General features: G+C 42.2%; 1 protein-coding gene across 2 annotated transcripts in view; it reads right to left on the bottom strand.

Annotated features, from left to right (window-relative positions):
• DUSP10 (dual specificity phosphatase 10) overlaps positions 1-3,050 on the bottom strand; it is a 62,874-nt gene extending 59,824 nt beyond the window's left edge. Inside the window, exon 1 of one of the 2 annotated variants that reach the window (XM_053308604.1) lies at positions 2,936-3,050. The gene's annotated coding sequence lies outside the window, so the exon portion shown is untranslated. Of the gene's footprint in view, positions 1-1,280; positions 1,469-2,935 lie in introns of those variants that run through there. The other variant, XM_053308594.1, reaches the window with a different exon arrangement.
• Between the last annotated feature and the right edge of the window lie 10,174 nt (positions 3,051-13,224).

The raw sequence follows: 13,224 nt of genomic DNA, 5'->3' as shown, positions 1-13,224 counted from the left end.
CTGCTCTTCCCAGAGTGGTTCCATCTGCAAAGGGAAATATCTTATAGTGCTCACATGGGATCTCCCATTCAAATGCAACCGGGGCAGTCCCTGCTTAGCTAAGGGAACAAGTCATGTTTGCTACCACAAGACCAGCTCTCCTCTCATGGTGTTCCCATTCAACACAGAATTGCCTAAACTATTTAAGCAAGCTAAAGAATGATAAAAAGTGACTGAATTTGTCTATAATCAGCTATTTCCCCACCCAACCTTCTACTGTCCACTTCTGTAATCCTACAACATCCTTTTCCCTCCTATTAGGATGGGCCATTAGCCCAGGACCACAAGCAGAGAACATGAAAGTCAATCCATCTCCTATGGAGAGAAAAGTATTTGCAGGATGAATTTAAATTATAGTGGGAGAGCAGATACCATTTATCACCTATTGTGGAGTAGGCTGGGGGTCTGAAATACAGACGTTTATAAAACAGAAGCTTATGCTGATCCTTAGCCCCACCCACCCCTTTTTAAATACCAGCAACAAAATATATTTAAAAGAGAAGGAAAGCTCTTCAGGCTGGGCTAAAAAGAAGAAAAAGGAGGACGTGAAATAGTACGATTTTTCCCAACACAAAAAGGAGCAAAAACATGCTGTGAATTTTGTAGCCAAATCACGTGTGGCACCAGCAAGATTATATTTTTCCATACCCTAATAAAGTATTTGGAGGCCAAAGAGATAACACGGCTCGCTTCGGATTGTGAAGATATTTCGGGAGGGCTGCATCTCTGCAGCAGAAGTAATATATTTCCAGCCAAACCATGAAGTCAGACCGGAGTTAAAAGATCCCAGCCAAAAGAGCCACCTTTTCACACTCCACGATCCAGAGCTCGTCAGGACCACACAGAGACGGCGTTGACAGAGCAATAACAAATAAGATCTACAAGGGATGCTGATGCCGACAGCCTCCTTTGCACTGTGATCCACATACAGCTCCCTCCACCCGATACTGCAGCAATCCCAAACGAGGGGGGAAAAAACCTTCGTTTCTTCCGATCCAGTCAGTGAAGGTTCACTACACAACCACACACGGGTCGGCAGACGCAAAGCTCAGACATAGGACGGGAGAAGAAGGGGAAAGCTCAGCAGTATGTCGGGGTCTTAATTTCCACATCCTCCCCAAAATTTATCGCATTATCCAATTTCTCTCTTTCCTAAGGTAGTCTCTATTTATTACTGCTGATAGACACAGACCACATACGCACATATTGCCTTTCCCACAGCGCCAAAGTCTCCCACTTACTTCATAAATGAATATTTCCCTCCAGCATCTGGCGCTCTTCTGAGGCTATCGATTTACGCATTAAGCCCCCATTCACTGAGCTTCATTGATCTCTTGCTGCAACATAGTTACTTTCTCTTTTGCTACACAGTAAATGTAAGGATAGAAAGGGGCGTGGCAGGAGGAGGGATAGACGGCGCGCCCACCCAATAGGGGCCCTCCTCTTCAAGCCGTTTGATCCCCCTCCCGGGGATGCCAATGATTGGCGGCGGGTGGGTAAGTGGGAGGAGCCAGGGGCTGGCCTCTCGTCTCTTAAGGGACGATTTGTTCAACGCTGCTTCGGGTCTTCTGTGTTCCAGCAGGCGGAGGTGGGGGGGGGAGGGAAAGGAGTGATGTCATTGGCAGCCAATCAAAAGCTCTTGTGGGCCAGCCTGAGCCGGAGAGGAGCAGCTGTTCTCTATTTACATGTAAACTTAACCAGGAGGAGATAGTTAACCCTTTCCTGGGCAGAGTTGTCAATGGCGCACTAACTGCCTTTCTCACAATTTCCTCTCTCTCAATCTTTCTTTGTCACTCTCTCTCTCATACACACAAACACAAGCACACACTTGTTTTTCCATTCTCTTTCATTTCTTTAATCACTCCGAACTTGATTTCCAGAGCATCTCTTTTCTCTCCTCTTCTCTGCTCTCCCTTTAAGATCCACTTTTTTTTGAATGAAAGAGTGAATGAATGAATGAATCCCACGTCCATTAGATTCTTACACAGCAGGCAGCACACCGAAGCCAGAAGCTGAATGGTGATTAGCTTTTGATTTGGCCACCTGTGCCAACATGTGAACTGCAGGTGCTACACACACAGCAGAGACTGTGCAGTTTGTACAACCTTCTTCAGCTTTATCTGGCATCTTTCGGGACTTGAAGATAGGGGTGGAAAACGAAGGGGTTAGATAGGAAATGATCTGATTCCATATTCTTCTTTCTTTCAAAGGTGCATTTCAGTGTACAGAGGACACTGAAGTGTTTTTTAAATGGGGGTTCTGTAGGAAGTGGAATGAATGCATTTTTATACTGCATATAAATGCATTTTTATACTGAATATTTAATCACCTATAATTTTTGATTTTATAATGTATTGTTATGCACTGACAATTTGCAAAACATAGATTCTTTTAAAAGGACATGATCCTATATAGGTTTACTCAGAAATAAGCTTCACGTACTTCAACCCAGCAAGGTGAGGGAACCAAGGGAAAGGAGCAGGTATCACACATAGAGTGCTGAAAGAAAGCAAAAGAGCAGGGAAAGTGTGTTTTGTTAGACAGCCCACAATTTTAAAAGCAAGGGATCTACATTTGCATTATATCGATTCCTTCTTTGAAAGTCACCAGGATTTGGGGAAAGGGAGAGGGGAAGAAGTCCTTTCACTCAGAAAGACCAGCAGCAACCCTCATCTTTACAATATAATTGTATTCTTATTTATGTATTACATTTATATGCCATCTAATCAAGAGTCTCTAGGTGGTTTACAAGCAGGTAAATCAGTTATAAACAAGCCAGAGTTAACACAGTGATTAAAACCTAGTTAAAACAAACCCAATTAAAAGCAACCATCAAATGCCTGGTTAAATAGGTTTGTCTTTAAGGCATTCTTGAAAGCTGGTAGGGAGGACAAACCTTGTATTTTGATTGGGAGTGTGTTCCAAAACTCAAGGGTAGCTACAGGGACAGCTTGACCCCAAGTCTCTCTAGACTAGACAAACCAGTGGCAACTGAAGGCAGACCTTTCCAGACAACCTTAACAAGCCGTGGGAATTATATAGAAGGCACCCTCTTAAGTGACCTTGACTCAAGCTGTTTAGGGCTTTATGGGTAATTACCAGCACTTTGTATCTTGACCAGAAGTGTATTGACAGCAAGTGTGATGCTTTCAGAAAAGTAGTAACATTGTCTCTCCAAGCTGTGCCAGAGACCAGCTGCTGAATTTTGCACTGACTGGAGCTTTCAGACTATGGAAGAGAGCTGATCTTGTGGTAGCAAGCATGACTTGTCCCCTTAGCTACACAGGGTCTGTCCTGGTTGCATATGAAAGGGAGACTAGAAGTGTGAGCACTGCAAGATATACCCCTTATGGGATGGAGCTGCTCTGGGAAGAGCATCTAGGTTCCAGGTTCCTTTTCTGGCATCTCCAAGATAGGGCTGAGAGAGAATCCTGCCTGCAACCTTGGAGAAGCCTCTGTCAGTCTGTGTAGACAATACTGAGCAAGATGGACCAATGGTCTGACTCAGTATATGGCAGCTTCCTATGTTCCTAAAGCCCTACTTAGAACACATTACAGTAGTCAAACAACACAGCTGAGTTACACAGGGTGAATTAAAAAAATTACACATGAAAAGAGACAAGGATTGAGGAAATAAATAATATTTATCTTCAGAAATGTGGGCAGGAAGTAGGAGCGGGCAATAGCTGAAATCCAGGCTAAATTAATCATGTTGAAATTAAGAAGTTCTTTAGAGTAATGCCTGAATAGTAATATATTCTGGGACTTTGTTTTTGTTTTGTGCTCCTTTCCTCCTCAGTGTGTGTGCATGTGCATGTGTTGGGGCCTACTTTGCTCCCTCTGATTTGTACACAGCACAATTAATTTACCTGGCACTGGCTGAAGCAAGCAGAGCCATTTGTTTAATTAACTGATAGCCTATTTGCACTTACCTGGGAGGAAAGCCCCACTGAACTCAGTAGGATAGACAGTTTCAAATGGGACATAGGAAACTCCTTTATACCAAGTCAGAGCATTGATCCATTTGGTGTAGTGCTCTCCAAGTCTTCAGGCAAGAGTCTTTTCCAGCCCTACCTGAAGAGGCCAGGGATTGAAGCTGAGAGTTTCTGATGCAGAGCAGATGCTCCACCACTGATCTACAGCCCCATCCTTACATATGTTATGTGGCTCCCTTAGTTTTTAGGAATGCATGATTGGTTACAACACACAGCTCTCTTTTACTACTGCTTTTTGGGGCCAGAAAAAAAAAACACGTGAGAAAGAACTGACATTCTGAGCCCATGTATTTTACAAAACTACCTTGGGGTATACTCGCTTATCCTGGAATTGTTTAATTCACTGTTTCATCCTTCCAAATGATAAGCATCATTTCCCATGTGTCTGGTGCAGATGTGAAGAAAAATGCCTGCCTGTAGCAGCCCACAGTGCTGCAGAAACCTTTCTGAAGAAATCTTATAACACTTATAACAAGAGCAGCAATACAACTGATCAAATGCACTCCTGTGTGGTTTTACTCTGGTGAATATGTGCATGTCCCCTAAGAGTTTTTGTTGCTGTTGTTTTGACAAACTTCAGAATGACCTCTTTAATGTTAAAAGATGTTGTTGTTGTGTTTGTTTGTCTGTCTGTTTACACAGTAAGACAGGTGTTATTGACTGGTTTGTTTTATCCAGACATCGAGTCCTTCCCAGGGACCTGGGATGGCTGAATTTTATTGTCAATGTTGTTGCTGTTATAGATATTGTTGCAGAATTAGTAAAGTTGCTTTTTGTAATTGGCTGATGGTGATTTCTGTGGCCCCTATGGTGTTGAGGTGCTCTTCAAGTTGTTTTGGAATTGCACCTAGGGCACCAATTACCACTGGGATTATTTTGGTCTTTTTCTGCCACAGCCTTTCAATTTCAATTTGTAGATCTTTGTATTTGGTGATTTTTTCTATTTCTTTTTCTTCTATTCTGCTATCCCCTGGTATTGCTATGTTGATTATTTTGACTTGTTTTTCTTTCTTCTTGACTACAGTTATATCTGGTGTATTGTGTGGCAGGTGTTTGTCTGTTTGTAGTCGGAAGTCCCATAACATTTTTGCATCTTCGTTTTCTACAACCTTTTCAATTTTATGGTCCCACCAATTTTTGGCTACAGGTAGCTTGTATTTTTTGCAGATGTTCCAGTGTATCACCCCTGCTACCTTGTCATGCCTTTGTTTGTAGTCAGTCTGTGCGATCTTTTTACAACAGCTGATTAGGTGGTCCACAGTTTCATCTGCTTCTTTACAAAGGCGGCACTTGCTGTTTGTTGTTGACTTTTCTACTTTTGCTCTTGTTGCATTTGTTCTTAGTGCCTGTTCTTGTGCAGCCAATATTAGACCCTCTGTTTCTTTCTTCAAGTTGCCATTCTTAAGCCATTTCCAGGTCTTGGTGATGTTTGATTTCCCAGTTATATTGTGCAAATATTGACCATGCAGTGGCTTATTTTTCCATTTTTCTGCTCTATTCTTGACTTGTTCTTTCTTGTAGGCCTGCTTTGTTTCATTGGTGTTTAATAGTTTCTCGTTATTGACCATTTGAAGTGCATCTTCTTCACTGTCCTTGATATATTCTTCAAGGCCTCTTTTCTCCTCCTCTACTGTTTGATGGACTTGCAGCATTCCTCTTCCACCTGAGCTGCGAGGGAGGTATAGCCTATCGACATCACTGCGGGGGTGCAGAGCATGATTGATGGTAACGATCTAGCGTCTCTAGCTCTGTCTGGGTCCAGTCTATTATTCCTGCACTGTATCTGATAATAGGTATAGCCCCGGTGTTTATGGCTTGTATGGTGTTCCCACCATTGAGTTTGGACTTGAGGATTTTTCTAACTCTCCTGATGTATTAACTTCCAATTTTTCTTTTAACTTCAGTGTGTGCAATGTTATCAGCCTGAAGAATGCCCAAATATTTGTAATGTTTTTTCTTCTCCAGGTTCTTGATGTTGCTTCCATTGGGCAGTTCTATTCCTTCTGTTTTTGTTATTTTTCCTCTTTTCATTATTAATGCAGCACACTTGTCTAGTCCAAACTTCATTGCTATATCGCTACTAAATATACAGACAGTGTTTAGCAGTGATTAGATTTCTGACTGGGACTTTCCATACAACTTCAGATCGTCCGTGTAGAGCAGATGGTTTATTTTACTTGATGTTTTAGATGTTTGGTATCCGAGGCCTGTTTTGTTTAGTATTTGTGAAAGTGGATTCATGGTAATTACAAACAAAAGAGGGGATAGTGAGTCCCCTTGGAAAATGCCTCTTCTAATGCTAATCTGTCCAAGTGTCTCACCATTGAATGTTAACTGTGTACTCCACATGCTCATTGCTTTTTAATATAAATATCTGAATGTTTTTGCTGACACCAGTTGTTTCTAAACATTTTAGTATCCATGTGTGAGGTAATGTCGAAGGCCGCCTTGTAGTCAATCCATGCAACACATAGATTGGTTTTTCTTCTCTTGCCATTTTCTGAAATCATTTTGTCAATCAGCAGCTGGTGTTTTGTGCCTCTGGTGTTTGGGCAATTTCCTTTCTGTTCAGCTGGAAGCTGCTAATTAGTTAATAAGTGTTGCATCACTTCATCTGTTATTATTCCAGTTAATAATTTGAACATAGTTGGCAGGCAGGTTATCTGTCTATAATTACTTGGAACTGCACCTTTTGCTGGGTCTTTCATGATGAGATGAGTTTTCCCAGTTGTTAGCCATTGTTCAATATCACCTCCTTGCAAAATGTGATTGAACTGCTTTGATAGTTGTTTATGGAGACTTGTTAGGTGTTTAAGCCAAAAGCCATGCAGTTCATCGTTGCCTGGTGCGGTCCAATTTTTAATTTTCTTTGCTCTTTCACTTATTAATTCTGGTGTTATTATTAGATCTTGCATTTGTTGGTTACATTTTTCGACCTCTTTCACCCAGCCTGCTTTTTTATTATAATCTATTGGATTGTCCCATAGTTTCCCCCAGATTTGCATTGTTTCTTCTTTATTTGGTGTTCCTAAGTTTCCTGAAGTTTCTTCTTCTATGCTTTGGTAGAAACGTCTCTGATTCGACTGGAATTGGAGATACTGCCTGTGTTGTCTAATTCTGGCTTTGTATCTGCTAATCTTCTTTGACACTACTGTTATTTGCTGCTTTATTATTTCCAGGACTTCTCTATTTTTCCTTGAATCTTGATGATATTTTTGGATTAGATATTGTTTGGTGTTTTCATTCTTCAGCTTCTTGTCTTTCATATCTTTCAGTTTACTAGCATCCAACCTAAGCCTGGCAATTTTATTTTCTAATCTAATCTTCCATTTAGGTGATGTACTACTTTCATTTTTTTACAGGTCCACTGATCTTATATCCGAGTTCTTGTGTTGTTATTGTTGCTGCACTGTACATTAGTTGGTTTGTTTCTTGCAAATTATTGGTTGTTATTTCTGCAAGTGCAGCATTGACATCTTTTAATGCCTGAGCAAGTTGTTTTTTGGCAACTGTTTTTAGAGCTGGAAGTCGAACCCTGGTGGTTGTTTGGTGCATGTGTTCAGTTATTTTTTGCTTTAGTTCTTGTTGCTTTTCTGTTAAATGACATTCAGGTTATTGAGGTGAAGGCAAAAGGAAGGTTGCCTGGTTTTGATTTTGGAACAGTTCAGCAACAGTGGCATCCTCTATTTCCAGCACCTCCTCCACCTGCGCCTGAGCAACTGCTTCGGTTGGTGGTAATTCTTCTTCCATATCTTGAGCCTGTGTTGCTCTTTGCAGTTCTTCCAGCTCAACTTCTGTGAATACTTTATTTCTTATTATGAATCTTCTCTGGTCTGCTAGCCTTTGTTCTGTTATTTCTGTATCTGGATGCTTCTCTTTCCAAATTTGGTACATTCTTTTAAAATAACCTCTTCTAGTTGGACTAGACTTGTAATAGCAGATCATTATTTCCTTGTTGGCATTTTTCATTTTTTTTTTTTGGTTAAGCGACGTTTCTTCCAGTCACCTTGCAGTCTCCAGCCCTGGTTGCTCAACTGAAGATCCTGAGTCCTGTAGCCCACTTGCCACCAGATGTCCAAGGACTCCAACACCTGGCATGGTCCTTGTTGACCCGGGCGATGACCGATCCAGTATAGATTTATTAAAGTTACGTCTTACAATATTGTTGATGGGAGAGGCACTCTTTGTCTGGCTCCTCTGGTGGGACCTGTCCAGTATGGTTGGACCTCTGGCATAGCTCTCACATTCCTCAGAGCACGCAAGCCCCACAACCACGCCAAGGTTGTGCCTCACTGGGTATGATGATGATGATGATGATTATATTTATTAAATGTATACCCCGCCCAAACTTATGTCTCTGGGCATAAGTTATATTAAAATAACTTACAAATGTTTATTTATTTATTTATTTATTTATATTGTTGAATTTGTATACCGCCTTTCATTAAAACAATCCTGGTTCACACCAAAAATGTTTTTTTAAAAACTATAAAAGTTACACAATCAAAATATTAAGCTAAAAATATAGGAACATAGATCTGAATAGAAAGATTGAAAATACAAGCACAACATACCAGCTCAAAAAAACAAAGAAGCAGCAGTAGAGTTAATCATATAAAGCCTGGGTTAAAAGCCAGGATTCCACAAGCTTTCTAAAAACTGTGATGGAGACAGAGGAGTGAATAGCCACCAGGAGAGCATTCCAGAGTCTGGGGGTTGCAACAGAGAAGGCCCTGTCCCGTGTGCACAACAACTGAGCCTCCTTCATTGTCAGGACCCAGACAAGAGCCCCCTCAGATGACCTTGTCAGATGGGCAGCAACGCTTGGGAGCAGGTGGTCCCTCAGGTATCAAGGCCCAAACTGTTGAGGGCTTTAAAGGTCAAAACCAGCACCTTGAATTAGACCGGGGAAAATGTTGCATGAAACATGTAATCTAAAACAAAACCAAGCAAATGTTTCATTGTAATACTCAGTCAGTATAATATTACTCAGTGCTTGAAGCACTGAGGAGAGTGTGTTACACCAAAAGGTTTGCTTGGTGTTGTTTTAGCCTACAAGTTTTGTGCAAAATTTTTAAGTTATTCCAATATCTTTTATTCATTAAAGAGGTCATTTGGAAGTTTCTCTTTGGAGCATTGCAATGCGTATTTCATTACTGGTATATTTTATTAAACAATGTTGTTTTGTTTAATAAAAATAAATCATTCTACCCTGACTGTTTGTTTTGCCCAGCTAGCATGAAGGGAACAAAACATGCAGATAATGCACTACAACAGCAATACAGCTGCATTTGGAAGAAGAGCAAAAGGACACATCAGTATGTATGGAGGCAAAAGATGTTAGCAAATGCACACAATTGGTTACATAAGCAATTACTGTTCAGACTGAATCCAATGTGTCTATTCAAAGTCAGGCTGCTATACCGAATTGTGAACTGATATGGAGCCTTGGACTTTGCCACCTCGAAGCTTTTCACATGGGGATTTTAAAGCCTTTTAACTCACATCTCCTCTGGAATAGAGGCGGTGCATTCACATATCACCCAGATTCACCCCAGTCACACACAATTCGGGTTTTTCACTGCGTGTTAGAGTGTAGCCCAGTTCTTAAAAATCCACTATTTGCATTGGTTTTTGGGGACAACTTCGAGTTTGCAATAAAGCCTCCAAGGAAACTCTCAGTAAAGCCTGCTGTGTGTAAAAGTTCCTGGTGGCAAAGACTGGGATTTTGGCAACTGTGCTTCATCTACACCTCACCCTTTCACAAACACAATTATTTGGAGGCTAGTGGGCACAATGAGCACCTTCACAAAGGTGTCGGCTGTTGCAGAGTGATCTGAGGTAAATACCATTTTTTAAAAGCTAGGCTAAGTTGAGGAGGTCATCATGACCTACAAGATCATGAGTATCCTAATATATGAGGCTATTTGCACGTAGGGATGTGCACAAAACCGGTTTACCTGGTTCAGTTTGAATTCAAACCGGGTTAGAACCAGGAGGGGGTGGTTCGGTTTTGGTTTTGTTCGGACCACCCCCTGGTTCGGTTTGAATTTGAACCGGTTAGAACTGGTTAAAGCTGGTTTGGACACCCAAAAATAGGTAGGATGGTAGCTGGCACCCAGGGGTACCTGTCACCCAAACCCCAAAACAATCGGACACTTGTACGATTTTTTAAATGAATTTTTGAAATTTATTTTTATTTTTTCTCATAGGATATAATGGGACTCCAACCAGCCCATTATTCCTTATTGTGGAGTACCCATGGGTGCCAACAACCATGCAAACCCTGAAGCAATAAGACACCCCTATGATTTTTTATGAATATTTGAAATATTTTTAATTATTTTTCTCATAGAGTATAATGGGACCTGAACCAGTCCATATCCCCTATTGTGGAGCACCTAGGGGCACAAAAGCGGGGTGGGTGATATACAGACAGGGGTGCCTACCACCCACAAAACCCCAAGGCAATTGGACACTCCTCTGATTATTGGTGAATTGTTCAAGTATTTCTGAATTCCTCATAGAGAATAATTAGGATTGCAGCAAATGTATAGCTTCACATCGGGGGAAAGGGGTGTCGTAGAGTGGAGTGTGGTGGGTGGTAGTTCCTAGGGTGGGCAAGGAAGCTATCAGAATTATTTGAAAGGAATTGGGCAAAGGGCTGATTTTTAAGTGATTTTTGAAGTTTACGCGTCTTTAAGGTTTTTCTCCATAAAGAAGCATGGAGGTGTCCGCAAATGTATAGCTTCACGTCGGGGGCAAAGGGGTGGCCTAGAGCAGTGTGGGGTTGGTGGTAGTGCCAGGTAGGGGCAAGGATCTTCCTACTACCACCAACCCCACACCACTACCACCAACCCCACACTGCTCTAGGCCACCCCTTTGCCTCCTTGCCCAATAAGGTATAATGGCCTCTTTGGAGTCCCATTATATCCTATGAGAAAAAATTAAAATAATTTTCAAAAATTCATTAAAAATCGTATGAATGTCCGATTGCTTTGGGATTTGGGTGACAGGTACCCCTGGGTGCCAGCTACCATCCTACCAATTTTTGGGTGTCTGAACCAGTTCAAACCAGTTCGAATCGAACCCCCCTGGTTCGGTTCGAATTCGAACCTGCAGCTCAAACCTGATCACTGGTCCGGTTCGAATGCAAACCTCCGAACCACCCTGGTTTGAATTCAAACTGCTTCACACATCCCTGGGAGAACCACTGGGCTTGGTTGCGAGCCCGGTGGTTCTTAAGCGGGTAACCCGCTTAATTGCCCCTGCCTGAAGCCCAGGTTAGCAGAGCGAGTGCTCCGCTAACCTGGGCTTTCTGATTGTGAGTTGCCCCCTGACCGGGATGCTGAAAAGCAGCCTCCCGGCTTGGGGGTTTCTCCAGCATGCCCTGTGCGCTCACGCAAGGCATGCTGGAGCTTCCTGGGGCCGTGCATCCCCCGATCTTCCCAGCCCCCACTGGCTCCATAGTCGTGTGGGCGGCGGCTTCGGCTGCCCGGACAGATTGCCTGCTCGTGTGCGGGCTAACCCTCTCCAGGCAGGTCTCATTGAGCGTGAGACCCGCCTCTATGTTTTGCAACTGCACTAGCAGTAATTCACAGTTATTCTGTCTATGCTAGGAGGGAAATGTAGACTGGTGGTGTTCGGGGGTTTTTCTTATTGCTTTAGGATTGTAAACTAGGTACAGTGTTGTTGTTGGGGTTTGGGGGTGGGGTGGGGGGAGGAGGGTGTTTGCTGTTAAAACATAGGAAGCTGCCTTATAGTGATTCAGACCATTAGTCCATCTATCTCAATATAGTCTATACTGACTGGCAACAGGGTCAAGGTTTCAGGCAATAGACTTTCCATGGAGATGCCAGGGATTGCCCCCAGGACTGTCTGTATGCAAGCAAATGCTCTATCGCTGTGCTATGGCCTTACAGTGGACCGTGCTCCCAGGCAGCCACCCATCCAAATGCAAACCAAGGCTAGCCCTGCTTAGCAAATGGGACAATGCATGCTCACTACTGCAAGCCCAGCTCTCCTTTTCTTTACAAAGATTCTGTTGTTTATGTTAACTGGGATTTATTGTTACTAGCTGTTTATCCTAATAAATAATTGTGCTATTTCTTTATTTGGGTTTCCTAAGTAAAACTTTTGGTAATACTTTAAACATAATGGGTCCGAACAGAAGCAAAATATAGTTCGACTCAGACGTTATTAGTTATTAAATTTTATTAAATTTTTATTTTTATTTTAAACATTTATATCCCGCTCTTCCTCCAAGGAGCCCAGAGCAGTGTACATGGTTATGTTTATCCTCACAACAACCCAGTGAGGTAGGTTAGGCTGAGAAATAAGTGACTGGCCTAGAGTCACCCAGTGAGTTTCATGGCTGAATAGGGATTTGAACTCACGTCTCCCTGGTCCTAGTCCAACATTCTAACCACTACTTATGTTCAACACTCAGACAATGAGTGTACAGTGTACACGTGTATAGATCTGTACACTGATACAGTACTTGTTATGTTGAACACAGATACAGCAGTACACTTCCTATCTGTATCATGTATTTGAGGGGCCTGTGCCCAGATTCACTTTTAAAATGAAGGCAGGCATTGCCATTCACACAAACACATGTGCAAGTGTACAGACATATCATATATGTACACATGTAGAACATTATTATTATTACATTTATATCCCGCTCTTCCTCCAAGGAGCCCAGAGCAGTGTACTACATACTTGAGTTTCTCTTTCACAACAACCCTGTGAAGTAGGTTAGGCTGAGAGAGAAGTGACTGGCCCAGAGTCACCCAGCAAGTATAATGGCTGAATGGGGATTTGAGCTCGGGTCTCCCCGGTCCTAGTCCAGCACTCTAACCACTACACCACGCTGGCTTTGAACATGATGTCCAAACAGGATCAATGTGTAGTTACAAATGAGCCCTTGCCATCTCTGTAACTCTGATGCCCTCTCAGATAATAAGGCACTGAATGAGAAGCCAGCCTACTGAGGAGCTAGGCAACTTCTAGGAATACACTCTGGTTTTTATAATACTGGTTTTTGTCCTAACTTGCAGAAAGCGAATATCTTTTAAATAAGAACATAAAATCATATGGATTAAAATGATGCACCGCTCAACTGATAACTGCATAGGCCAGCTTCTGCTCTGAGAGGCATCCATGAAACACCACCATTGATTTCAAA

Source organism: Hemicordylus capensis, chromosome 1, assembly GCF_027244095.1.
Source record: "Hemicordylus capensis ecotype Gifberg chromosome 1, rHemCap1.1.pri, whole genome shotgun sequence".
Taxonomy (NCBI): Eukaryota; Metazoa; Chordata; class Lepidosauria; order Squamata; family Cordylidae; genus Hemicordylus; species Hemicordylus capensis.
The sequence above is the reverse complement of the archived record's forward strand: the minus strand, read 5'-3'. Positions and strand labels throughout refer to the sequence as shown.